General features: G+C 40.0%; 1 long non-coding RNA gene across 2 annotated transcripts; it reads left to right on the top strand.

Annotated features, from left to right (window-relative positions):
- The first annotated feature begins 3025 nt into the window (after positions 1 to 3025).
- On the top strand, positions 3026 to 17218 carry LOC139078160 (uncharacterized). 2 transcript variants are annotated; one of them, XR_011530973.1, is made up of 3 exons: positions 3026 to 3328; positions 16332 to 16428; positions 16940 to 17218. It is a non-coding gene; the product is annotated as an uncharacterized lncRNA (long non-coding RNA). The 2 variants fall into 2 exon arrangements; XR_011530972.1 differs by having other exon boundaries at positions 3035 to 3328; positions 16945 to 17218.
- Positions 17219 to 27677: the final 10459 nt, after the last annotated feature.

Here is a 27677-nt window from a genome sequence, read left to right on the forward strand (position 1 = left end):
CAGTGACTATAGGTACCACACCAGACTCTGGGTGACAATGATGAATAAGACACAGTTCTTGCCCCTGAGGATCTCATAAGCCAGAGAAGACAAGCATAGAAAATAATGCCAGCAGTACAGTGAGCTAAGGATCATCTTGGCCCCATTCACAGAATGATACAGAAACACAAGAAGATGCACTTGACTCAGTTTGAGTCTTCCTGGAGGATGCTACATCCAAGCTCAATCTTAAAGGCTGAGTAGGAGTCACTTGGAGAAAGAGGGAAAAGGAGTAGAGCATGGTTGGTAGAACTGATGACATAAAGACAGGGAGGCAAGAAGTGGTGTTTTATATGTGATGAATATTGCTAGATCGTAAATGGTAAGCTGGGGAGTAGTGAGAGATAAGACAGTAAAAGGTAAGTAAAGGTAGGCCACGGTTTTTTTTGTCAGGTTTTCAGAACTTGATGTGTAATAAACTATAAGCTCATTGAGGGTAGGGATTACTGTGTCTTCTTCATAGCCTATCTAACACATCACTTTGATACCAGCTCAACACAATGTTGACATAAGGGAAGCCATATTGTAGAAAAATAACCATATTGTAATTTTGAATGACCTCTGATTAACTAACTCAGACATGCTCTGTAGATTATCGTGGCCCCTCCCAGTTGCTTTACAATGACAACTTTGTCCTTTGGAGTTCCTTAGGAATGTGATGACCCCCAGGCAAAGAGTCTATGCTGATGGTCATCATCAAGGACAACTGAAAGATCAGGGTATAGGGAGTTGCTCCAGTCTCTGATGCATTTCCAGTAAATCAAGGACTATCAGGACCTGAGACCAGATGTCTACCCCCACCCAGAGATTGGATGGAGGCCCCACCCAGAGACCAGCCACCTCCCCCACCTGGAGACCAGCCCCGTATATAATTGGCCTATAGGCTTTGTTCTGTAAGATGGTTCTTTGGGACATGAGTCAGCCATCTCCCCTCTTGCTAATGAGCTGTAATAAAGAAACCCATTCTCTCCTACCACCTTGCCTCCTGACTATTGGCATGTCTTGCGGCAAGCAGACAACCCCCCTTGGGCAGTAACAACTTGATCTGAATTGCCAGCTATAAAATTATACACACAGTGCCCAGAATGCAATAATCAGCCTCGTCTATGGAGCCATCTATGCATTTTAGAACCATCTGGAAGAAGGCAAATGTTGCGCCTGCCACAAAAACCTCGTATCAAGCTGAAAATTTATGTTTCTAGGGCAAAGATTCTCAATAGCTCAAAATGCACAGACTTTATTTCTCTGGGGCTTATTTCTCACTCTTCTAGTCACTTACATCGAACTTCACTGATGCGTTTTGCTAGGATATGAAGCAGATATAACCAGAGGGAGAATGTGCTTGAACTCAAGGTTTAATTCAATCCCAAACCAGAGCTCCATTGTGTGCATTATTTATCAATAGCATTTAAGCGCCCATGGTGAGCCAGCTCTGACTCTGCTCTATAAATAAACTATGTCAGACTTCATTCCTGCCCTCCCAGTCCTAATACTCTAAAGAGGAAAAGGGAGAACATATATACAGTGTTCATCAAGATAGTTACGACTGACCAAGTGACGCTTAGCTAATTGGCCAACCAGGGCAATAAGCCATTGAAACCTGGGAGGTAAGGGGCGCTGTGAGGAGCCCTCAGCTCTCCTTGCACAGGTTTTTTCTTTATCTTTTTCTCTCTTTTTTAAAGCTTTAACCATCTAACAGTGTAGATTGTTTCACTCAGTTCTGCTTCAACTCAGCTGTGAAAGGGAAGCTCTTTGAGTGAGGAAGTCTTTGATGAGTGAGAAAAAGCTCTCTTGCTGTGCTAACATCTGACGGAGAATCATAGAATCTCAAGAATTAAAAGGAATTTAGTGGGACGTATGCTGACTTCCATTTATGTCTTTTATGAGACAGTTTCGTTTTTGGTGGTAAGAAAGGACCAGGGAAGGAAATATATTGGCCCTTCGAGTTACGCATAATCTGGAGAGTCTCAGTAATAATTGTCGAGATGGAGTAAAGAGATTGCATTATAGAAGAGACCAAGTGCAGTAATGTGGTCTGACTGTTACAGAAAAGACTCAAAGCTGGGTGTAGTCCCATCAAAGAAAGAAAGGAAAGAAATCCTGTGCATAGTAGGGCAGTAGGCATTTGGCAGAGGAGGTAGTATAAAATGGAGAAGGAATAAAAGAGGGTAGGTTTTGAAATGGAAATCCTGAGTTTGCAATAAGGAGGGAGGACTAGGAATAGAAAGTTTGAGGCAGACTAGTGCCTGGGTATACTCTCCATTCAGAGAACAATGGGATGGATGATACTGGCAGGAAGTTGAGCATGATGGTTGTGGCAGCCCAAAGAATAAATAGCCATTTGAGATAAATGATCAATCTAACATTGAGATGAGGCCACAGGGAAGGGAGAGGCCTTTCTGGAAAAAAAAGAGTAAGATGTGAGAATGAGTAAGAAAAAGAATACCAGATGCAAAATCAAAGCTCAGAAGGACCCTAAAATGACAAACATGCATTGAGTTGCTTCTGAGAGACTGAAGATACAAAGGGAAAATGATAAGACCATATATTTAAAAAATAGGCCTTTGACCCAAAACCCACAGCAACCAGCCCAGGAAGCCAAACCACAACCTCTGTACCAATCAGCCCCAAATGGCCAGGACTTGATCAATAACTGGCAGCTTCTCAAATTTTTGCCTTTACTTCCAACTTGGGACCAACTGGAGAAAGCCAAAAATGCCTGCTATACAATCACATAGGCTGCCCTGCTTCTCATTAGCCCACCCACAGCCTCCCCTTGCCAACAGCCTCCAGTCAGGGCATATCCGACGCCTTCCTGTTTTATTTCCACTGTAAAGCTTTCGCACTCCTCTGCCTGCTTTTGAGTCTCTGCCAAATGCAAGTGATGGAGTCTGACTCCCTTGCTATAACAAACTCTGAATAAATAGACTTTGCTTATTCTCATTTGGATAGTCTTTGTCTATTTCCACACTTCTATGCACCCAGCATTGTTCTGGGTGCTGGAAATAATATTGAACAAGGCAGGAAAATATCTCTGCCCTTATGGGGCTAATATACTTTTGGGAGAGACAGACAATAAGCAAGGAGAGAAATTAAGTAAGCATTATGATAATAAACTACTATGAAGGAAATAAGACAGGATGATGTAATTGATTGGGGGTGGATACTGTTATACTGAATAACGAAGAAAAACTTCCTTGAGGAGGCGACATTTCAGTTGAAAGCTAAGAGGTAAAGAAGAGCCAGTCTTGTGAATTGCTGGGGGAAGAGACTCCAGGTTGAAGGAAAGGTGAGTACAAAATGCAGTGGGGAGGGTACCCTTGGTTTTGTTTCAGAAACACAGAAAAGCCCAGGGTGGAGGGGATGTGGTGAGTGAGGGGAGGGGAGAGGGAGGCTGGGAAGTTAGGTGAGGCCAGATCACACAGGGCTGAGGCTGGACATTATTTCTAGTGTGGAGGGATGTCATCAAAATGTTTTAGGCAGGAGCACTTGAGGTCCTCAGCCAAGTGCAAATGTACAAGCAGAACCAGTTTTAAATGCTCCTTTCCAGTCAATTACCACTATCAAGTCAGAGCAGTTCACCCTAAAGATTTCAGGTGTTTATAGTGATAACAGAAGTGCTGCTGGGATAATAGTGCTTGAGTGTAATTAAGCACCTCTGCTCTTCCATCATGAAGAGGAAACAAACATCCAGCTCTTTTTCAAGATCCCATGCACAGCTGATAATGGACAAGCCATCAATATCCTCTTCCCGCCACACTAGGACTGTCTTATGAGGATGCTGAAGGCTTTAATAAACCCTCTTAGATAATTTCTTTATGAGGTGGGGAATTAGTAGAGCTGAGCATGAAATAGGTTAGGGTCTGTCAACAAAGGGGTCACCATTGTTTTTGTGACTCCTACCAATGCTCCCCAGGCAGAAAACTCTAATTAGCTGGAATATTGATAACATATGTGGTTACATCGATCCGCTCTCTAAATAGCAGCCATCCCTTTGCTCAGACGGGGACTTTGCTCAGTTCTGCCATCATCAAGCTTTTTCTGTCACTGGAAAGAGTCCTTGAAAGGCTCAGCTGAGTCCTTTCCCCTCAGTTGTTAAAGAGTAGCAGGCATAACACACTAACTCCCAAGTCCCCAGAGATAAAAGAAGTGTCATAGAGGGATGATGCCGCAGCCTAATTTATAACACAGAGCAATTCAGGTATCAGTGCAATCTTGCTCCTCAATTTCTGCTGCCCACTCCACATAAAGATAAGGGTTGTGCATAACGATACAGCAAAAAAAGTATTGTCTGATCAGCATTGCCATGCTCATGGCCAGTAGCATCACGGAGGACTCCCTCTTTAGCATCAGCCTATCACTGGAAATAGCATCCTAGAGTCTGCCCAGTGTGTCTCTGTATATCAGTTGCAAACCTCAAACAAGCAAGCGAAGAGAGAAAGGGATGAGAAGGGAAGCACAGCAGGCAGATGTAACTGAACTCAGCCAGCATTCCATCAAACCCAGTTCCTCTTTGTCCTGGGCGCGTCGCTAGACTGCTTTCCAACCTTCCTTGCCTTTAGATGTGGCCAAATGATGGTCTTAGCCAATAGAATGTGAGTGGAAGTGAAGCCTGTCACTTCCAGGCCTGGCCTGTAAACACCACCACCACCACCTCCATCACCACCACCACAACGTGTTCCTCCAAGCTCTGTCGTCCCTCAGCTCGATGCCGATGAACAGCACAGGCTTAGAATCTACATTGGAAATAGAAGAATCACAAGACAGGAGGGGTCTGGGTCCCTGAAAAAGCACCTGAAGGAGGTCTGCCTGCCAACAGAGAGCATCCATTATGGACTTATAGCAACCAGAAATAAATTCCTCTTCTTTTAAATCACTGAGCTATTGGAATTTATCTGTCACAGCTGCTAGCATTAGCCTAACTAACATAGTGGGTCTCCAACTAATTAAGCCAGACTTTCAAAGAATTCACACACATAAGTGCATTTGGGATGTATTTATCACCTCAGGGTCACTGCCGTGGGCTTCCAAGTGGGAAACTGTAACATTTTTAACAGCTTTATTGATGTTCTACTTACATATCATACAATTCACTCATTGTAAGTGTACAGTTCAATGGTTTTTAGTAAATTTATACAATTATGTAGAATACATCTATCAACCCCTAAATTCCCTCATTCCTATATGCTATCAATACATGCTCCCAGCTCCAGCCTCAGGGAAGTACAAATCTGCTTTTAGTATTTCTAGCATTTATTACTTGTATGATGGTTTTGCTGTTGACCCGTGTTGTTACATGTATCAGTAGTTTGTTCTTTTAAATTGCTGCATACTATTCCATTGTATGAATATGCTAAATTATGTTTATCCATTCACCAGTTGATGGGCGTTGAATTGTTTTCAGCTTGTTATTATTATTTTTGATGCTGTTACGTATATATGTCTTTGCTTGGACATGTTTTAATTTCTCTTGGGTAGATGTCTAGGAGTTGAATTCCTGGGTTGCACAAGCCACAATTTTATGCCCAATGAAAGCCTTCGTTGACTCCCTTAGAAAGAGACTCTTCCTTGGTATTCCTAAATAATTTTGTTCATATCAGAAATACTACATTTAACACATTGAATTGACTGAATTTTTGTTTTTATTCACATATCTGTCTTTCTCTGCTAACTAGTCTGTGAGCTCCTTAAAGGTCAAAAACATGCTTTTTTGTGATATGTGAATGCTTAGAATAGTGATGAGTACTCAGTAAGTGTTTATTGAAATGTTAAATAGCCAGATAGCTTGAGGTAAATGAGCTATTGGATAGTCAGAGTGCTGAAGTGTGCATCTCAACTTGGCTAACACTGGGGACCATGTTTTTGAGAACTCCTTCTCTGTTTGATCCGGTTAGATTAAGCCAAAGGGAGAACTTTCATGAGCCAGAAGGAGGAAGTGAAACAGAAGCATCACTCTCCAAAGGTCATGGTGGGGAGATGCAGCAGTGGATGGAGCGAGGCACCTGGCAGGCCTCACTTGTCCCATCTCCTCGGGCCCTTGTCCTGCTCCTCTTCCTCACTGCACCCCCAGGCCCACCACCAGGTGCTTGGCTGTGGACCCATGGAGGTGAGATCTGCACGGAAGCAACAGCTTCCCATAGGCCCTCTTGGGTTCCTCCTTTTAGCATCCCACTCTAACGGCCTGAACATCGCTACAGAATATTCCTGCAAGTTCTGATGTCATCCATACCAGAGGTGCAGTCGGACTAGTTGGCAGCTGATTCTCTGAGTCTCTGGTTCCTCCTCCAGATCTGCACTTCCCCAGGTCTTGCCACATTTGCATAAGGTCTAATTCCCAAAATAAAGCCCTCATTTCGTACTATCCACAGTAGCTCTGTTTTCGTGCTGAACCCTGACTGATACAGTTCTCCAGGCACAGACCACATGTAAATCCTCATTCTTCTGAGAGCCCAGCACTGTGGCCTAGAGCCTCTGAAAAGCTGCCTGGTCTGCTCCAAGCAGTGGGCCTTTCCTGTCCAATGTGACATTTATTTTAAAGGTCTCTCCAGGCACAAAGCATTACCTGTGAGATCCGGGAAGAGTTTTGTTTCCAGCACTAAAATGTCACAGACGATTTCTTAATGATATTGTTTTTCTTTTCCTTCAATTAGAATTTAAAATTTTCCTGATAACATTTTAATTGCTGTTAGAATTCCTAGGTAACTGACATTTCTTAAATTTTAGAATTGGTGTTAATTGCTATCTTGAAACCTGGGGAAGATAAAGGCAATTCAAAGTAAACATAGGGAAAGAGACAGGTCAAGAGTGGTTTAAAAAAGAGAGAGAGAAAATCTAGGAAGCAATTATAGGCACTGCCACCTTATTTTCTTCTTTTTTACTTTCTTCCCACACTTGCACCTCCACTGTTTACTTTCTCGTAAAGGTAACTTATCGGGTCAAATGAACTCTTCCTATCCTCTTCGCTTTCGCAGCAGCAGAGCTGAAGCACTCAATATTCCTGCCTGGTAGTAGATTATCTTCTGATATCTCATCAATGGTAATTGGAGCAGATTGCAGATCAGAGGCAGAAGGAGTGTCACCATTAATGGTCTTTATGGCCAGTTATTACAGAGGGATGTTCCCTGCCAAGGAGGCAGTTGTCTGGCCATGATCTGTGACAAAAGCCAGGCTCTAGGAGTCATGAAATAATTAGTGGTAGTGTCAGCACTTAGGGACTCTAATGAGCCCAATTTCTCAGAGCTTAACCATGAAGTGGGTACAGGTTTTTGCTGAATTTTGGCTTAACTGAGAGAGACAGACTTGCTTTGTTCTGCAGAGGATCACGTGAGCTCTTCCCTGTGTTATTACCGGCCCTTTCTAGGGCCGGTACGGGACCCATTTTCCTGGAAACAGAAAGAAAAGGAATTCATTCTTTTTTAGAAGCTTAGCAAAAGATGTCACACTTGTTGCCAAGATGGTCACTGCAGAGGAAATGGATCAACTTAAATAAGAGAAAAGATCAAGACTCACTCTGCTCCCTGAGACATGTAAGTAGAGGAACCTGCTCCTCATAGACCAACTAGTTGGAAGCTGAAGGCAATAATTCTCCACGAATGAGTTTGTTTTTCAGAAATGGGAATTCATCCTGTGTTTAAGAGCCAAGCTCAAAAATAGGGCCTAGGTGTTGGGTGATGATGAAGAAGGGAAGGAGGGCTGATTCTGAGCACAGCTTGTGGCTGCTTCTGGGGAGTCTTCTGAACTCCGCCACTCCTGAATATATCCCGATAGCTGCATGGGGGCTCCACTGCCATTCTAAGCAGGGATTGAGAGCAGCAAAGCTGATGTGGTGAGGCCGATAACTCTAAAGGCCCCTTGCCTGGGTTTGAATCTCAGTTACTGGGCTTAGAAGTTGAGTGACTGTGGGAAAGTTATCTAAGTGTTTAATGTCTCAATTTCCTTTTCTGTAAAATGAGTATAATAATGGCATCTATATCACAGAGCTAAAAACAAAATTAAGTGAGCTAATATATGAAAAGTACTTTAATAAGTGGTTGGGCCAAGAGTTGCTACGTCATCTCTGGAAGCCCAAACATGCTTGGATATCTTCACAGAGATTCTGTCACAGCCCCACCGACCTTCCATTATTACAACTCCACCTTGGTTTGGAGCTCCACCAACACTGCCCCCCCCCCCCCAACACACACACACAGTTTGTTCCTGTCATGGCTACTTAGTCTATTAAAAATATTTTCCTCATCTACAAACCACTCAGCTACTGGTCCCCAGTCAGAACCTCTGGCCTATTTACTATCTCTAAGGAGCACTCTCCAAGGTGCCTCAGATCCTTCTATGGATTCATCGTACACGACAAGTAGACTAATAGGCAGATGGAACACCAGCCCTAGGAGCTTAACTCCACTGCCGTAGTTGCTGCAGATAAGAACCTGTCTTTCTCACCACACGGAAGTGTAGTTTACACAGGATGAGTCATAGACCCCGCCACCCGAAATACAACCTCTGTCTTCCCCAAGGAATTCACTAAGCAAGTTAGTTATGCTGCACCAGGAACCCAGCAGTTGTGGGCTACCCGAGACATGCAAGGAAGTTCACTAATATCAATGACACTCTATTTCTCCTCACAATGACGCATTGGCTTCTACTTTCAGAGATGGTGCTCAAGAAATTTTATCATTTATATTGCAACCTATTATTTTTCCAAGTCAATTAGCCTTTTCTTTTCTCTCTAGGGCTTGACCCTACTTCCTACTATGTCCCCGAGAAACAATGCATTTCTGGCTCAAAATAGCCCTGAGATTGACCGTCAGTCAATCCAATTAGATTCTATTTCAACGACCTCCTCAATAGCTATAGGTTATGTATTCTCCAGCTTATTTTAGCCTCCGATGAGTCTTCATCTCATCACTGTAACTTTAAAGTTTGGTATTTAGCCATAAGAATGTCGATGAACTGATTGATGCATTCCCTGCATAGCTCCATAAAAAGTCAAAATAGTTAACAAAAGACAGTTAATGAGGTTAGATAAAACCAAGCAAAGGCTCTACAGTACCCCAAAATGTTTTCAGTTCTGCAAAAAGGTTTAAACTGTGTCACAGATTCAATTCTGAGCTTCCCAGCAGCCAAGTCAAGAGGAAGCACATTCACTGACAAGACACATGAGACCATTCATGAACTCTAGCCACAAGATGTTTTGGAGATATGCACAGGTTTTCCTGTCACTACAATCTGACAAACATGAGACCTTGACAAATACTGCTGTGAGAGATTCTGTTCCCTTTTGTTAACCTCAAAGCCATAAAACTCCATCCTTCATGTGCCTCTTTCACTGCCAGCCAGAAGGGGCTGCATAAGTAGCATCAGCATCTCAGAGAAAAAGTACTAGAGTTGGATATTAGACCAAAAGTCTGGACCCTGATCAGCCCCTGATTAACCCCAAGAGACAACATTTCCTCTGTCTGTTTCAATTTGTATCAAACAATATGCCATTAATCTTCATTGATCCTCACATTCTGCTTGTCTCTGCTGTTTTCTAGGGAGAAGAATTCAATTTTCTATGCAGGAAAGCTGGTTGGTCTTCAGCTGGCTTAGAGCTTTGTGTGTAGGCATTATAGTCACATTATTGAAAGTTCTAGATGAATAGTTACATATGGGATGGATTTATACACACATTAGATGGATTTATTATCAAAATGAGAAAAATCATGGTGATGGTATGAGGGACAGTATTCCCTCTATTTTTCTTCTTCTATTTAAAAAAAAATCAAATTAGTAGCCAATGTGACATGTATAACCAACTGATAAGTTTGAGCATACAGAAATAAGGTATAGATTTGAAATCAAGCCAAACTTCAGTTAAGTCAATCTTGCAAATTTAATAATTGGTACAGTCATTCCTTTGCAGAGTAATAATGAGGTATACATGATAGGCAATACACAAATGATTATAACTCGCATTACAGCATAACCACAATGATCACTACCTGAATAAACTAGAATGAAAGGAAAATGAAAATTGGAGAAAGAAAAGTTGTGTTGATGTCCCTTTAAATGCCCTTGAACCTAAAGTAAAGAGGGCTCAATGCTTAATATTTTCCAAAAGGGTTTTGATAACTAAATATTCCAGAGGATAGAGGCATAGTCTCTTCTTTCCAAAGGAATACTTTTTGCAAAAATTAATAGAAGAGGTTGTTCAGACCCCAAACAAAATTCTACCTGCAAAGATTTGGCCAAATATTTTTTTTAATCCTGGAACTAAAATGTCACTTGCTTACAAATCACTTTCTGTACCCAGGATATTTACATATAAACACACAAAGTTTAATATTGGTAATACAGGTAATATACGTGTTAGATGAGGTAGATATAGAGAAATCTGTGAGGTTATGCGTAATATATTAGGACTTGTTCTCTAAAGTAGAGGTAGGATTGCTGTTCCCTGCACTCTTACACTTAGGTGGGGCCCTCAAGATGTAAGCAAAGTGCCATGCATTATCAGCAGGCAGAAGCTTTATGACCCAATGTGTGGTTTGCCACGCTCTCTTTCCTCTCTGCCATGACAACCAGGAATTTTCAAGATGGCAGCTACTCTGTCAGCCTGGGTCCCTGAATGAAGACGACATGGAGAAGAGGATGCAGTCAACCCATGATGTACATGTAGCATAAGCTACATCATGTCATCACAGGGCTGTGTGTTACTGCAGCGTAGCTTAACCAATTGTGACTTACTGGGTTATTCTGCAGCTAGATCAGAGTAGGCTAGATTGTGCTATAAAAAACTAATAATTCAAAATCTCAAGTGCTTAAACCAACTAAGATTTACTTATCACTCATGCTACATGCCAATCATGGGCTGTCTGAGGGGTCTGATCAACATGGTCAGTCAGGGACTGGGGTGACAACCCTCCCTTGTGATTGCCAGTGCAAGGACAGGGGATGTGGCAAGTTGTTCACTTGCACTTAAAACGTCTGCCTGGAAGTTATACTGATCACTTTCACTCACATTTCATTAGCCAAATGCAAGTCACATGGTCACACCTACCTTGAGATGGGCTGGGGAAGTACAATCTTATGTGCCCAACAGAAAAGAATAAAAAAAGATCTCTGTTGTACGCCCTAAAGATCACAATACAAGGATGATACCCATTTTCCAGATGAGATTACCAATTGAGAAAGGTTTAGTAACCGATTTACACTCGCAGTTAGGAAATGAAAGAAGAAAAATATTTGAACACTGGCAGCCTGAATTCCAAGTCCTAGACTCTTAAAACAGTGCAATCATACTCACACTTTGCTGTTAATAATAATAGTGAGCATTTGGAGGTAGTACAGAGCAGTAACGGTAGCATGAAGTATTATTATGGAGTACAAATAATAATAATACTTAATAACAACAGCCAATTAGCATTAACTATGATAATAGCTAACAAGGAGGCAGAACCATCTAGCAGTTAAATGATGGATTTATGACTAGTGGTCACGTGACCTTGGGCAAGTAACTTACTCCCTCAGTTTTCAGTTGCTTCAGCTGTAATATGGTGATAATAGTATCTCTCTTGTGGAGATGTTCTGAAAATTAAAAGAGTTTCGTAAAAAGCACTGAGCAGAGTGCCTGCCTTGTAGGAGACCTTCAATAACTGTTTCCCAGGTGCTTGCTGTGCATTAGGCCCTGTGCTAAGGGCTTTGCACAGATTGCATCATACCATGTCTCAGAGATTGCCATGGCGATGGTGGTGTGTCACCTTATCTAGACTTTGTGTTATAAAATTTGCCATCCTTCCTCCTGCTCCTTCTTGTCTCCTCCATCTTTTCTCATGTACTAATCTTCACCCTACCCCTAAGGGTCTGCTTCTATGGTGACTTAACCTAAAACACTCTCAGCCACACGGCTGCCCAGACCTTTGTACTGATACTCTGATCTGTCCTGGAATTCCTACCAGATGCCTCTGATGCGCAAGTATCAGGAGCTCTTCCCTCTAATTACAAACATAGCGATTTAATCCTTTAATATTCTCACCAATAAATTTTTTATGTTCCTGATATAGATAAATACATATGCTCCCAATATAAATTTGGGATCAGAATGAAAGATAAAAAGCAGCCTAGGTCCTCAACAGATACAAAATCCAATTCAGAAATAAGACGTGTATAAAAACACAAGCACTGTACAAGGCTGTTTTGATATCTTAAAGTCTGGCTTTCCTAAGAGGAGTCTTACCTGTACGCACTCCTGGCAGTTCAGTAGGTCAGGGTAAGGACGTGAAGAATGCACATTTATTGTTATTTGGAAAATCTCAGCTGTGCATCCAGAAAACACAGTTATATCAAATGAGCTGAAAATAAGTTCCAGTGTTGGCCCTTCATTAATTATTCTCTACAACTTTGTGGCAAGCTGGGGAAACCACATGACTCCTCTCTGCCCAGTGCCTGGTACTAAAAAAGGAAAGTGGGCCTGCTACAGATGGGGATGTTCACAGAGCAAGGCCATCGTGAATTAGGTCAGCCCTTAGTTCTGAAGCATGAGAATTCCTTATTTGTAGGCTTTTCTGCCTTTGTACAGAGCATCATTGTTTTATACGAATTAATTTTGAATAGCCTTTTGGCTATCATCAAAACATTTGAGAACATCAAAGTGGATTGGGACTCCAAACTTCCATCACCCCTCTGGTCAGGCTTGAGAAGATGGCCTCCATTACTTTTTGCCCTGTTTAACCTCTGAAAATTTTAGCACTTCTCCATTGGGTTGGTCCCTCCTAATCACATGCTAGCCTATTAGAAATCAATTCTGATAAGAACATGCCTGACAAATAAATTTTGCCCTCAACTCCCAAAGAGTCTACAACATGAAGAGGGTTTGCTAAAGAGAGCTCATTTTGGAAACAAAGAAGATACACATTGCTGTGAAACACAGGGAACAAGTGAAATGCCAAGACTGAGGACACCAAGACCTGTGAGGGGGCAGCTAGTTCGGATCCTGCTCCCACAGTAATTACCTGGGCCATGCCTCACCCTCTGTCAATGGCAACGGCTGATGCAGAACCAAGCCATGAATAAGATAAGCAGCACAAAGCCTGAGAAGTTGCCCAGCACCCCTGCAGCAACATGTCTCCATGGCAGCATTCTTTTTGTCAGTTACATCTTTGCTGTCTGGTTGGTAATACCCTGTGTCACCCATGGAGCCATTATTTATTCTCATGCATTTGTGTTAAAGAACTAACATTCAGTAACTATGAGATATAGATAAATAAATAGGTCTCATAGTTACTTAATATATGTGTATATATTTTTATATAGATGTACACATGTATACGTATATACATATATATTGCATTTGAAGTATTTAATGATTATATATCATATATAAAGTATTGCTTTTAAATTTCCTCATTTACTAAGAGACACATTGACTTAGTTTAAGTTAATTATCAAAACTATATCATGACTAGATTTGGTAATGAACATATATAAAACTATAGTTTGAAATATAATTTCATATCACACCATTCAACATGGACACCAAAAGATACTAATTTTTATGACCTGATATTTGGGATGCTTGCATTTTGCATAAAAATAAAGCAGTTTATTTTTACAATTTTCTTCTTGTGTTTCAAAATGAGTAAATGCAAGAGAAGGCTTCTGACATATTTAGAAGTATTTCTTTCCAAATTACACTGTGTAAGTATGGTTAGTTCTTATTTCAATACATAATATGCCAACTTGGATATAATAATCATTGCTGTATTTTTCCTTTTAAGCATTGGTTCCTGAAGTGCCATGAAAGGCGTCCCTGCTATATGAGAAATAGTTAATATGATTGCAGCCCACAGATCTGGTGAAGATGATCTTAATGGGATTTTTATTTGTCTCTTGTTTTCCAAACCAGCATTTCTTTTTCCTCCCTTCTAACCATCAGTGCCACTGGAGCATGAATTAAACAGTATATGACTAAAGATGAAAACACCTAAAACCGATGATGGTCCAATCCACCATGGTGGCGGGTGGTGTTCATCTGAGTAAGAAATTAAGGGAGGCACAGGGCCTTGCTTGCTCATTTGCTCTCCACTAACTGTCGTACATACCCACTCAATATGCATCCTGAATCTCTCAGCTTTATTTTAAAATAATCATTATCCTACGTATTGAATTTTTTTAAAAAAAATCAATTAAAAGAGATATAAGTTCCTTTGAGCCCACAGAATACCATAGAGTCAGGAAATATTGGTCCACTCTATGATAGATGCAGCTAGCTGTCTAACTAATATCCTTTCTTACCTTCTCCCTTACAATTATAGCCCTATTCTTTTTTGGTTTGTTTTTGTTTTGTTTTGTTTTGTTTGTTGAGGAAGATTAGCCCTGAGCTAACATCCACCACCAATCCTCCTCTTTTTGCTAAGAAAGATTGGCCCTGAGCTAACATCTGTGCCCATCTTTCTCTATATGTGGGATTCCTGCCACAGCATGGCTTGATAAGCAGTGTGTAGGTCCATGCCTGGGATATGAACTGGTGTACCCCAGGCCACTGAAGCAGAACACACAAATTTAACTGCTGTGCCACCGGGCCAGCACCAGCCCTATTTTTATTTAGGGTAACTGTATCAGTTAGCTTTTGATGTATTATAATCCATAAAAAAACTCAGTGACTTAACCACCATTCATGGTTCTTTGAGTCAGTAATATGGGCTTGGTTCAGCTACTGGTTCTTATGGTCTCTGTGGGTTTCATTCATGTGTCTGAGATCATCTGCTGGTCAGCCAGGCAACTCTGTTTCTGAGGATGGGCTGGCTATTGCCTGGGGTAGCAGGGGTGATCGAGCCATGTGTCTTTCATCTCGCATCCAGCAGGACAGCTTTGGCTTGTTCACATAGTGCATCAACATAGTTCTGAGAGAGCAAGACAAAGCATGTACATTCCTTTGAGGTCTAGGCTAGAAAGTCGCATGACATCACTTCCACTTGATCCCATTGGCAAAAACAAGTTATGAGGCAAGCCCAGACTTAAGGAGTGGGGAAACAGACTGTACCTCTTAGTGGGAGGAGGTTCAAAGTCACATTGTAAGGGAGGCGGAAAAAAGAGGAAGATAATTGCTGTCATTTTTGCAAGCAATTTGCCATAGCAGCAACACTCACTCAAACACTCAAACAAACACTCAAACAGCAACAACGAAAAAATAATTCCCAGCCTTCCTTACATTGGACGGTGGCCAGATAGCCCAATTCTGGTCTAGACAGATAGTGAAACTTCTGAGAAAGCTCCTTAATGGCAGAGAGACTTGGCTGGCTTACCACTTTTCCTTTGAATCTTCCACTTCCTCCTGGCAGGAATGCAGAAGCAATGCCAGAGGTGAAACAGCTATTCTGAAACCTTGAGGTAACGACGATGAGCTTGGAAGCCACATCCTAAGATGGCTGAATGGAAAAGAAAAAGGAGACAAATGCAGCCCATTTCCGGACCACTTTTTACATGAGAAAAAGAAAATTCCTTATTTCTTTAACCCACTGTAGGTCATTTCTGTCACTGAGAGCTGAAGGTACATACTCACTGATACAAAAAAAAATGTGTATACGGCCAGTCGCAATGTAGGAAACTCAATTAACACATTTAAAATGGTGCGGCCATATAGGAGAAAAAACAGGAAAACATGTTTCCAGACGGGTTCCCTGGATCACCACAGGTGTCTGACAGAAGGATGAGCATTGAATAGAACAAGGACACAAGGGGGAGACAAGCCCACCCGGATTCACCTTCGAACTAGAGTGATGGCTGCGTGTTCTAGAGCACAGCCTAGCACTGGGTAGATGCCTTTCCAAAAATTATACATCTGAAGCAATATTTGGCGCCATGGAAACAAAGACAAAAATGTACACAAAATAGAAATAAAGACAAGAAAACTTGCATGTAAGATTTTCCCTAGGAATACAGGAATAGCTTCCGTCTACTATCCTTGTGGGAAAATCAATAATATTGGAGAACTGACAGCATTTGTACGGTAAGGTCATTGGAAATTCATTAATTCATTCAACAAATATTAATCAAGCTCCTTGATAATTGATTTATAAAGATGCCTTTTAAATTTAATTAATGTTCCCCTGCTTCACAGGATGTTAAAGGGCTATCAGAAGTGGTGACTTGGAAGGAGAATATAAATGCCTTCTTCCCTTTTTCCTTCCCTCTCCCTGCCTTTACCCTCTCCCCTCTCTTCTCCTCTTCTCTTACTTTTCCTTCCTTTCCCTTCTCTTCCCTTCCTTTCATGAAAAATAAGTTGAGAAGGAGAATCTCCTTAACATTTTTTTCTTTAGGTCTGAGATTCTCAAAACATGGAACAAGGAATAATAGTGTTATATCAAGAAGCTTTAGATGGTAAATAGACATGGCATCAAACAGTGCTGAAACGTGGTAAGAAAGTTTTTCTTTTTTCCATTTTCTTTCTATCTCTTTGTGTTTAATTTAAAAAACTTTTTTAAACAAAATAGTTATGAAAGGACTATAAAAAAATATAAAAAAATAGTGCCCTACGTCTTTCCTCCTTACCTCCTCAATTCTCCTCCCCAAAGACAACCACTTTTACTTCTTTTAGCTGTTTTTTAATAGTACTTACTTTCACACAAATAAAATGCTTATGCTACTTTTTCGATTAATCAAATTTAGAGTATATCTTTTGACGCTCTATAATTTATAAAAGTTCTTATGTGGATTTAAAAATATGTCCACAAATTCCCTGATACTCTTTGCTTGGCTTGATCCTCCTTCTCTCGAATGTGGGCTGGAATTTGTAACTCACTTCTGACAAATGGAATAAAGCAGAAGTGACTGTGTTTGACTTGGGAGATGAGGTCATAGAAAAGTAACATGGCTTCTGTCACGGTCTCTCCTCTCTCTCTGTCTCTCTCTTATCACTTGCACTAAGAGAAGCTAGCTGCCATGTTGTGAGAAGAGGCTCAAATGGTGAGGATCTGAGGCACCTGTCCAACATCCATTGAGGAACTGAAGCATCTTGCCAGGCGCCATGTGAGTGAGCTTGGAAGCATTTCCTCCCACCCCAGCCAAGTCTTCAGATGACTGCTGCCCCAGCCAACATCTGGACCATAATCTCATCAGAGACCCTGAGCCAGAACCATCCAGCTGAGCTGCTACCAAATTCTTGATCCACAGGGAGTGTGAGGAGAATAAATGTTTGTTATTTTAAGCCACAAAGTTTTGGGGTCATTTGTTATGCAGCAATAGATTACTAACAAAGTATTTTAAAACCATTTCCCCCATACTCCTAATATAGCTACCTGACACTTACAATTAATCAATGACATCTGTTTATTTCATTATACCTAAGTAAATGTTATTCACTAAACCAATTATTATATTATAATCACATGTCCTTCCTTTTACAACTTTTTGGTTTTCCTGGAATTAATAATTGCCATTGCAGCCGGCCCAGTGGTGTAGTGGTTAAGTTCATGCACTCCACTTTGGTTGCCCAGGGTTCATGGGTTGAGATCCCAGATGAGGACCTACACACCACTCATCAAGCCAGGCTGTAGCAGCATCCCATATGCAAAGCAGAGGAAGATTGGCACTGATATTAGCTCAGGGACAATCTTCCTCAAGCAAAAAGAGGAACATTGGCAGCAGATGTTAGCTCAGGGCCAATCTTCCTCACACACACACACACACACAAAGCCATTACTCTACCATACATAGTTACCTATGTAGCTATCCTCATTACTTTTCCAAATATTTCATTAGCTCTCTCATATACCTCTCAGAAGTTTTCTTTACTCCAAGTGGCATATCATAATAGATAATCTAACAACTACTTATTTTTCCCCCATAGAGACTTTTCTTCTAGAGCTATTGTCTTTTTCCTCCAATTCAAATATGGTTTTTCTTGACCTGTCATCTGGGACTTTTCTTCACTCTTGGGCTTCCACTCACTACTCTTGTGTGTCACAGTCCTTCCTTCTTGGATCATACGTCTCTTGTGTCATTTCCTCTTTTACAGAACACTACCTAATAATTTCCTAAGTATAGTAACATGGGTAAAAATTATGAGGATTTAAATGTATAAAAATATTTAATTTCTCTAAGATTATAAATTAGGAGAGGATAGTCCCTGTGAGGATTTTTTTTTATTCTCGAAATTTCTTTCTTCCAGATATTTTCCCTATTTTTTCACACTTTAGTTTTTCTCCCTGGAAGAAGTTGTTTCCAATGTACAAAGAAATGAATGGACAATATACAGTTAGTACATTTAATCGATAACTGTCCAATTTCAGAAGAAATCTGGATACGAGCAGATTTTAGTTAGTCTTGACTTTGTTATTCCCACTGCCATATGTCTACAGTACTCCTTCATATTTTATTTCAACATTCGTTAACCTGCCAGTCTCCATTACAATGTGAACTCATTACTAATCTTCAGTTGACGCTATTTCATCCCGTCTAATTTACAAGTGAAAATTGACAGTTTAGCAATAGCTATCTCCACCTTTATATCTGCTCAAGATGTCTGCGCTGGAGGCTCTGTGCTGGGGGAGATGGAGACAAATTCCATAGACATGTGACTGAGAACAAGCCAATGGAACTTTGCGCTTCATTATCCTTCTCTCTAAAATGATGGATTTCGTAGATGATCTGCAAAATGAGAGCCTTCTCGAATCGAATATCCAAGGTGTGAGTGGTTTATGTAATTTTAATTTTTTTTCTCTGATCTTAAAGACTACTGTTGTAAAAAAATATTGGTGATGAGTTCTCAGACTTTCTAGGTTCCTGCCCTTGAGTCATCATAATTCTTATACTCTAAGAAAATCACTTTTTTTCCTCATTTTATAAAATATTTAAGCTTCCTCATTTATACAGTAAGGGTAATAACTATTTGCCACCATCAAACATTAATTATGGAAATAAAGTAGTGAAAAATATAAAGTATCATGCCAATGTAAGGAACTATTATTATTACTGTTAGCTGGTTCTCGTCTATACTCTATTACCTGAGCAGAGTGTAGAAACATGAGCCCTAATTAAAGAACAGCTAGGAACTGAATTGTGTCCCCACAAAGTCATGTGTTGAACCCCTAACCCCTCTCACGTATATATTGGAGATAGAGCCTATGAGGAGGTGATTAAGGCTAAAGGGAGTCATAAGAGTAGAGTCTTGACTCCACAAAACTGGTGTCCTTATAAAAGAGGAAGCAATACCAGAAATGTGTCTCTCCATCATGTGAGGACACAGCAAGAAGGTAGCCATCTGCAAGCCAGGAAGAGAGTTGTTATCACATGCCAAAACCCGTATAAACGTTGATCTTGGACTTTCCAGCCTCCAGAACTGTGAGAAATAAATTTCTGCTGTTTAAGCCACCAGTCTATGGTATTTCATTATAGCAGCCCAAGATGACTGATGAGTATCTAAAAAAAAACCTTCAGCCTTTTTCCCTTGGTTTTAATGCTCAGCACTTTGTCCAAATGGACATGCCCTACTAATTTTCCTTCTTTCCCAGAATTTCGTACCTTAATATTGCCACTCTACTGCAGCTATGCGAAGTATTAACCCTTAAGTCAGCACATCTGTACGTCCTTGGGTAATTATGAGAGTGTCTTATTTATAATAGTCCTTTAAAAACAATTGCAAGCATTCCAGAAACTGAAAAAAATACTTTTGAAGTTTCATGCCATGGCTGTTGTATCACTTAAGTATTGGCATGATAACGCCACATGAAAAACCACCCAAAACTCAGTGTCTTAAAACAATAGTTTTTTATTCTCTCAGATATTCATGGAGAATCTTCAGCTGGGGGACAACTCAGCTTCAGGCTCTGGGATCAGGGTGGCTCTGCCTTTCACTACATGTCTGTGCAGAAGCTGATGCAGCTCTACTTGATATGCTTTTCCTTCTCCTTGTCCCAGCAGACTTCTTTTCAGGGGAATGATAGAGGCTAAGGGAGAATCAGAAACACTCAAGGTTTCATATGATTTGGAATTGACATGCGTCATCCCCATTCCATTGGCTGAAGCAAAACAGGTGGGACAGCCCAAAGTCAAGGGGCTGGGAAATATACTCGGCTTACGAAGCCATGGCAATGTGCGGATGCAAGGAGGGGTGCAGAATCGAGGACAACCATACAGTCTAAAACACAGCAGTTATCACAGTTTTGTGTTTGTTTGTTTTCATTTTTCCATCCTTCACTTGTATACCCTGCTCATTCTAAGAGTTTCTGGTGCCGTCTGTTCGTTTTCTGATGATTTGCTAGTCTTCCTTTCCACTCGTCCCTGCCTAACATTTAGAGCTGGGCCCCACATGTGGGTTCTTTTTGGCCCCACATATTGTGGTAATCATGATTCTACATGTGAGACTTGAAAGAATTTGAAAAAGTAGCTACATATCTGGCTACACACCTGTGCTTTGGTGTTGTAATTTGAATTGTGTCCCCAAAAACCATATGTTCAAGTCCCAACCCCTGGAACATGACCTTATTTGGAATTATGATCTTTACTATAACTTTGCTATAACCAAGTTAAGATGAGGTCATGTTGATTAGCGTGGGCCTAATCCAACAACCAGAATCCTTGCAAGGAGAGGGAAATTTGGACAGAGGCACACACAGAGGAGAACGCCATGTGAAGACAGAGGCAGAGACTGTAGTGCTGCTTCATCTGCAAGCCAAGCAATGGCAAAGATTGCCAGCAACCACCAGACGCAAGGAGAGAGGCATGGAACAGAGCTCCCTCAGAGCCCCAGAAAGGAACCAACCTTGTTGATAGCTTGACTTCAGACTTCTAGTCTCCAGAATTGTGAAATGGTAAATTTTTGTTCTTATAAGGCACTCTGTTTTACTTTGTTATAGCAGCCCCAAGAAACTAATATACTCAGGTATAGTTTAGTTCTTTCCTTATTCATCTGCAAATATGTACCTATATTGTACCTTATTGACAGTTATTTTATTACATTCTTCACCTTCTTGCTCCATCACTGACTACCAGTCAAATTAATTGCTTTGGTTTGTTTGTTTTGCTGTGTTTATTCTGTTTTCTTTTTAATCTAGGCCTGGTACTCAAATTAAGTGGCAGCCAAAATACCACATCCCTTCAAGAACTAGAATGCTGCTTCGGTTGCACCATGGTCTTTCCTTTCTCTGCCACGTGATATTTCTAGCACTGACTCCTCACCTGCCTGCACCTCCAGACTCCACTTACCACTGAGTCCTCCACTGAGCTCCTCCTCTGAGCTCTTGGGGCTCAGGGCTGCTCCGCCATCCTGACCTGATTCTGTTGGGCCAGGCTGTGCACAAGCCTTGGAAGATTCTTAAGTACAAGCAGATAAAGAGAATTAAGACTCACCTGATGGCACTTTTTTAAAGCTGCCCAGAGCCAGGAATCCACAGCCTCTCAGCCATTTTGAAAAGGCAGCTGGTGGAATTGTTTCTTAGGGAAGTTTCTAAGAGGCAGCTGAGAAATCGATAGACCCGCACGAGGCCAAGCAAGTCTCCCCACACAGAGAATGGTTGTGGGGACCTCCAGGTTGGCTTTCTCTCCCTTATATAAAGGAAGAAAGAAATTTTTACGTAAGATGTCTTGCCTTATATAAGGAAAACCAGCCATTAAGGTTGTTAGAGTATTTATTGCAGAGATAAATTGGTGGTAGACAGGGTAGAATAATCCAGGAAGGAAATCAGAAAAAATCACTAGTTAATCTAAAAGAAATAACAGAATTTTAAAACTAACCTAAAATTAAGTTTTACATGAAAATAAAAAATAAACATATTATATATATAGTGTGTATATATATATATAGTGCATGTATATATATATAGTGTGTATATATAAACATATTATATATATTGTGTGTATATATATATATTACCTTCTATTTTTAAGCTTTTATAAAAATGGAATTTTGAGAAAATTTAAACATCTGTCCTGAGGCAAGTTAGAAAAAAAGAGATAATATAGCCTGGTTAAATAAACATCATTTGAAATACTAGAAATGGAAGCCAGATAATAAAATGGTAATAATTGAATAGTGAAGTGGAATGTGATGCCAAACATACTCAGAATTTGGAAGTAGTGATTGAAGGGGAGCCATGGGAGAAAAGGAGATTGTAGATGTAGGGCTTAATGATAATGGGAAATGAGCATAATTAGTGTAACCTAATTCCAGTACTAATTTCTGTATCAATCAGCTTAGGCTAGTTATGCTACAGTAGCTAACAACCCAAACATCTCAGTGGCTTACACAACAAAGGCTTTCTTTTTGCATAGCATTGTGGGTCAAACTGTGGTTCGTCAGTCTGGGATCGAAGCTGAAAGAGAACCTCTGATCTGGAATGTCCAGCCCCTTGAAAGAGGGAGACGATCAATGGTGGACCCATGAGATGGCTCTTAGATCTTCCTCTCAGTACTGGTGAACCTCATCTGGTTGATCTTGCATCAGTGTGGGATGGAACAACACCCTCTCTGGTAGGGGCAGCAAATAATTGGTAACAATAAGGTAATCTTCTACAAAGGGGAATAGAGAAGTAAGGAGTACTTAAAACTCCAAGAGGAAAAAAATCCCTACCTGCCAAAGTGTTTTTTTTTTTTTTCACTAATTGGGTAAACATAGATTAGAAATCACAAATAAAATAATTATTTTGAAGGAAAATTAAATGATAAAATGTTAGATCAAGAGCAACAATTGTTATAATACTTGTAAACAGTTTACTTTGCTCTCTAACACGACTCAAAATTATTTAAAAATCAATAATATGCAGCTTACAAGACATACACTTAGATATACTTAGGGCGAAAAAATAAAGTAACGCTAAAAGTAAAGACATAGGCCAATGTGAATCAATCCACCTCAAATAAAAAGAAATAAGAAGAGATGATAATAACAGATCACAATGCAAAGGAAACATATTTGTTCACAGAGCAATCCTGCTAAAACTTCATTGAGATGAGGTCACTCTGTCCTCAAACCCTGGACCTCATGAATAAAAGCATGGTTGTTTTCTGTGATCTACTAGGATCCTAAATCTCCTGACTCATCTATACCTGATTTCACCCATCTGGCTTCATCTTCTATGACTTACCTTCCCTTTCACTCCCAGGCACATTGGAATCCTTTGCACTGGCTGTTCCATGTGCCTGGAAGGCTCTTTCCTAAGGCTTCTCCTTCAGCTGTTCACGGAAGACTCACCATTGTGGTGAGACTGTCCCCAGCCATGCTGCCCGAAACATCAGTCCCGTCTTGAGGTTGCATAGCCCCCTTCCCTCCTTCTTTTCCTTCTTGGCACTAGTTAGCACACTATGTATTTTATTTATATGTGGTATGTGTATCATCAAATTTCCTCACCAAAATATAAGCTCCAGCAAGTGAGGATTTCTATATGTTTTGTCAATACTGTATACCCTAGAAGTATTGATGAATGTCTTCTGTAATCGACCAAATAGTAAACATTTTCTGCTTTGTGGGCCGTATAGTCTCTGTTACAACTATTCAAAAATAGTCACGGACAATACATAAACGAATACACCAGCAAGGCTATATTCTAATAAAGATTTATGGACCCTGAAATTTAAATTTCATATAATTTTCAAGTGTCACAAATATTAGTCTTCTTTTGATTTCTTTTTCAAGCACTTACAAATATAAGAACCTTTCTTAGTTCAGAAGCCATACAGGAGCTGGCAGCAAGTCAGATTTGGCCCATGGGTCATAGTTTGCAGACCGCTGCTCTCTAAGAATACTTGGCATGCAGTAGATATAAAGTAAATATTTGTTGAATGAATGAATGTGAGGATAGAGGCAATGTTTATAACTGAATAGTTAATAATGAAGTTGAGTAACAAACTACATTAAGCAAGAATTGATTAAAATTACATAATCTACAAAATTGTTAACTATAATTGACTTTTATTTTATCATTATTGATCTGACAGATGAAAATATAAAGTTTGTTAATGTGATAAATTGTGCAATAGAGGTTACAGACACATGCTGATTTTACTTATTACAATCAGAAAGCTCAACTTTGTAAGTACTCAAAGAACGTCTATGAATGCTGTGTCAATTTTTAAACATGGTTGCACATTCCTTGGCACTCTTCACATTGAGGTAGGGTCTCTGTCCACTCAATTTGTATCCAGGTGGTTTTGCGCCTGCTTTAACTAACAGAGTAGTAGAAGTGATGCTATGTGATTTCTGAGACTAGGCCATTAAAACCTTGCATCTTCCACCTGTGTCTCTTTGCATGCTCATTCTCTAACTGCTTCTCTTTGCATGCCACATCTCAGAATCTGTGTCGCCATGTTGCAAAGAAGCCCAAGCCATTTGGAGAGGTTATGTGTACATGTTCAAGTCAAAAATCCGAGCGAAGCACAGCCTTCAAGCCATCCCAGCCCAGCTCCTAGTCCTCTCTCCCTACGTTCTGGAAGCCACTAGATAATGACAACCCCCAGACATTCAAGTCATGCCAGCCACAGTCTTCCTAGCTGAGGCTGCAGACATCAGGCAGCATAAACAAGCCATTCTTGCTGTGATTTGTCTGAATTCCTGACTGAGGAAATCCATGAACAAAATGAAATGTAGTGTTGAATGACCCCTCATTTCTGGTGGCTTTTTATTTAGCAACAGTTCCTAGAAAATAATTAATCATAATATCAGGCCAAAAAGAAAATTGGAATATAATTCAATAAAATAAAAAAGTTCAGATTACTTACAAATATAACTAGAAATTAAAGCATAGGTATAATACAAAATCGAAACTTACTTTAACAATAGTGCCCTGAAAAGTAATTCAGTGAAGAACATAAAACTAGGCTCTATAATTTTCTTAAATACAAATAAGTTGAAGTTTTAGAAAGTACCAATGAGGGGAATAATATAGTACAGAGAAGAAAAGGAAATTTTGAAAAAGACTCTGGCTCAGAACCACACATTTTATTTGATTATTCCCATGACTAGCCAGTTGCGAAATTCTGCAACTTTTACCAGTATTTCCATTATTTCTTTCTTTAAAGTGCTACAGACCAGATTCATCTTTTCCCAGCTTCTCTGCTCCATTGTCTGAATAACTTCTTTCTGGACTTCAAGCCTCTTGTTCTTCAAAAGAGCTCTCCCTCTGCCTCCAGGGGCTGTTATTTTAAGCAGAAGAACACAGGTTGCATCATGTCAAAAAGCTTTAATGGGATGCTTTGTGTATAAAATAAAGTCTAAAATCTTTAGTATGCCAGTCAAGGCCTTCAAAGGCTACCTCCAAAATGCTTATCCAATCTCATCCCCTATTAAAATCCCCACCTTCTATTCATATATTATTTGTTATGTTAATAATGTGGGTATTAGTTGGATGTGTCATTCATACCCAGTATCTTAGCCAAGGATGTTCATAATAGTGACAAAGATGGTGATGAATCCAGAAATTTGGATTTTGGAGGCAATTCACAGAATGCAAATCAAATGATCTTATTCTTAAAACGGGACTTTATTGGCTCATGTATATGAAAAGTTGAGGTGTATCTGGCTTTAGGTGGGGCATGGTCTAGGGATTCATATGATGGCCTCAATCTCTCTCCATCTCTCTGTCTCTCAGGACAACTTTCCTCTGTGTGGGCTTCACCCTCAGGCAGTCTCTGCAGGTGTTAACTCCTAGCAGCCCTGGGATTACATTTCATCATCTTTGCTTTGCAACACCAGTAGTAAGTAAGCTTCTTTTTTTCCTAATAGTTGCAACAGAAGGCTCAGAATGGTTTCTATTGACCTGGCTTGGATTCAATTCCATCCCTACACCTAGGAGGAAGGAAGTCACCGCTTAGCCAGGCTGAGGAAAGCAGATCTGGTGGTAGAGTCAACACAATCCAAACATGTAGAACGATACTGGCACAAAGACAGTTATCCCAGGATGGTGTCACATCAGGAAGAGGAATGAATGCAAGACACACATAGACAGCGCTCATCTATTGTGCAATGTATCAAAACAATGAAAAAACATTCTATTTAGCGTAGGAAAGGAATTATCTAAAGGAGCACCCATAAAAGCTATCTTTGAACATTTACTCATGAAAAGGAGGGAACAGACTTGATCTTTGCAGCTCTGGAGGTTGTGCACAGGGCCAATGAGTGGAAGTAACAGAGAGAGATTTTGGTTCACAAAGCAGAAGATGTTTTCTTAAAAAAAATGGGACAAGCCGGCCATAGGCTGGAGAGCATGGATGGAGCAGAATCCAGGAGAATGAAATTTAGGAGAAAACTTTCAGCTCTATCATGAGACAAAGACTCTGGGGTCATGAATAGGGACTCAATTGGCACTTGCACACCTGACTAGATGTGTTTAGAAGGCACTGGAGACGTTCAATTTCCCCAGGAAACTTACCTTTACCTGTTCATATACCAATTTCCAGTGTTTTGAGTGAGTTGGAAAGCATGCCCATGGAAACATCTATCATCGTGTAGGCCAGTCACTAGTATAGGCCTACTATTCAATTGCTCAATAAGTAATTCAGCAAATGACTTGGATTTGAGTCCTCACTACACGTTTATTTTACAGAAATAATCTACTGAATAATTTGTTCTGGATGAGGCTCCATTTCTTCATCTACAGTGAGAAATAATCGTACATGCCTCTCCCTGACAATGCTTTGAAGACCAAGTATGAGTGCTTTATCTAATGCAGGATTCAAGTGGCCATTGTCACTACTATTAAGTACTCTCTGTCTTTTGCTGATAATTTGGGTAATAAACTAGTTACTTCTGACTTGACTTTGGGAAGTTTACAATGTAGGAGGGAAAAAAATTAACAAACATAAATTAGGAGTTAATCTAGATATATAATAGTAATTTGAAGACAATCTGGCACTGATAGTATTTTTAAATGAATGTTATTTTACTCTAAAAATAATGAGTAATTTGATTTCAGTTCTCTCTCCTCAACACCCACTCCCTTCCCATAAAATATTTTTATTAAGTATTTATCAATTCATCTGATGAGTTTCGCACGCAAAACAAGATAAAAGTTTCTCTCATTTTTTCTCATAGCGTCTGCTCGAGAAATGACTCCAGAACTTAGAGCAGAAAAACATGTCACTAGAATATTAAAGCAACACAGATGATTAAAATATCACACCTTGCCTGCTTCTTTGGCAAGCTGAAGGAAGAAACAAAAATGAAATATTAGCATGTGTTTTTCACATGAATGTGTTTGGGAAAAAAGAACTTCCAAAAAAACACCACTTTTTATTTTGTTTTCACTTACATCTGATATTTTTTAAATCCTCAAAATTTATCTTGATGCTTCTCTTAAATAATAGCTCGCACAACCCAGATATGGAATATTTAATGTCAGACTCAGAACAGCATCACAATTGTTTTGACCAAGGAAAGAATACCAAATACTTTCTTCTCAGTATTCAATAAGTTTGTCCTGAGTTAACATATCTGACTTTATTATATCTAGATTTTTAAACAAACATAGACTCAAAATTAAGGATTCCTTTAATGTCTGTTAAATGTCAAAATCCCTCAAATCTCTTTTTATTTGGTAAAGGACTTTAAAGTTTAGATAATTGATCCACATGAGGTCAAGATAAGTCATCCGATACAATTTTTAAAACATAACAGTTTCTTCGATATATAATTCACATACCATAAAATTTGCAAATTTAAAGTAAGCAATTCAGTG

The sequence above is a fragment of the Equus przewalskii genome, chromosome 21 (genome assembly GCF_037783145.1).
Source record: "Equus przewalskii isolate Varuska chromosome 21, EquPr2, whole genome shotgun sequence".
In the NCBI taxonomy this organism is placed as follows: Eukaryota; Metazoa; Chordata; class Mammalia; order Perissodactyla; family Equidae; genus Equus; species Equus przewalskii.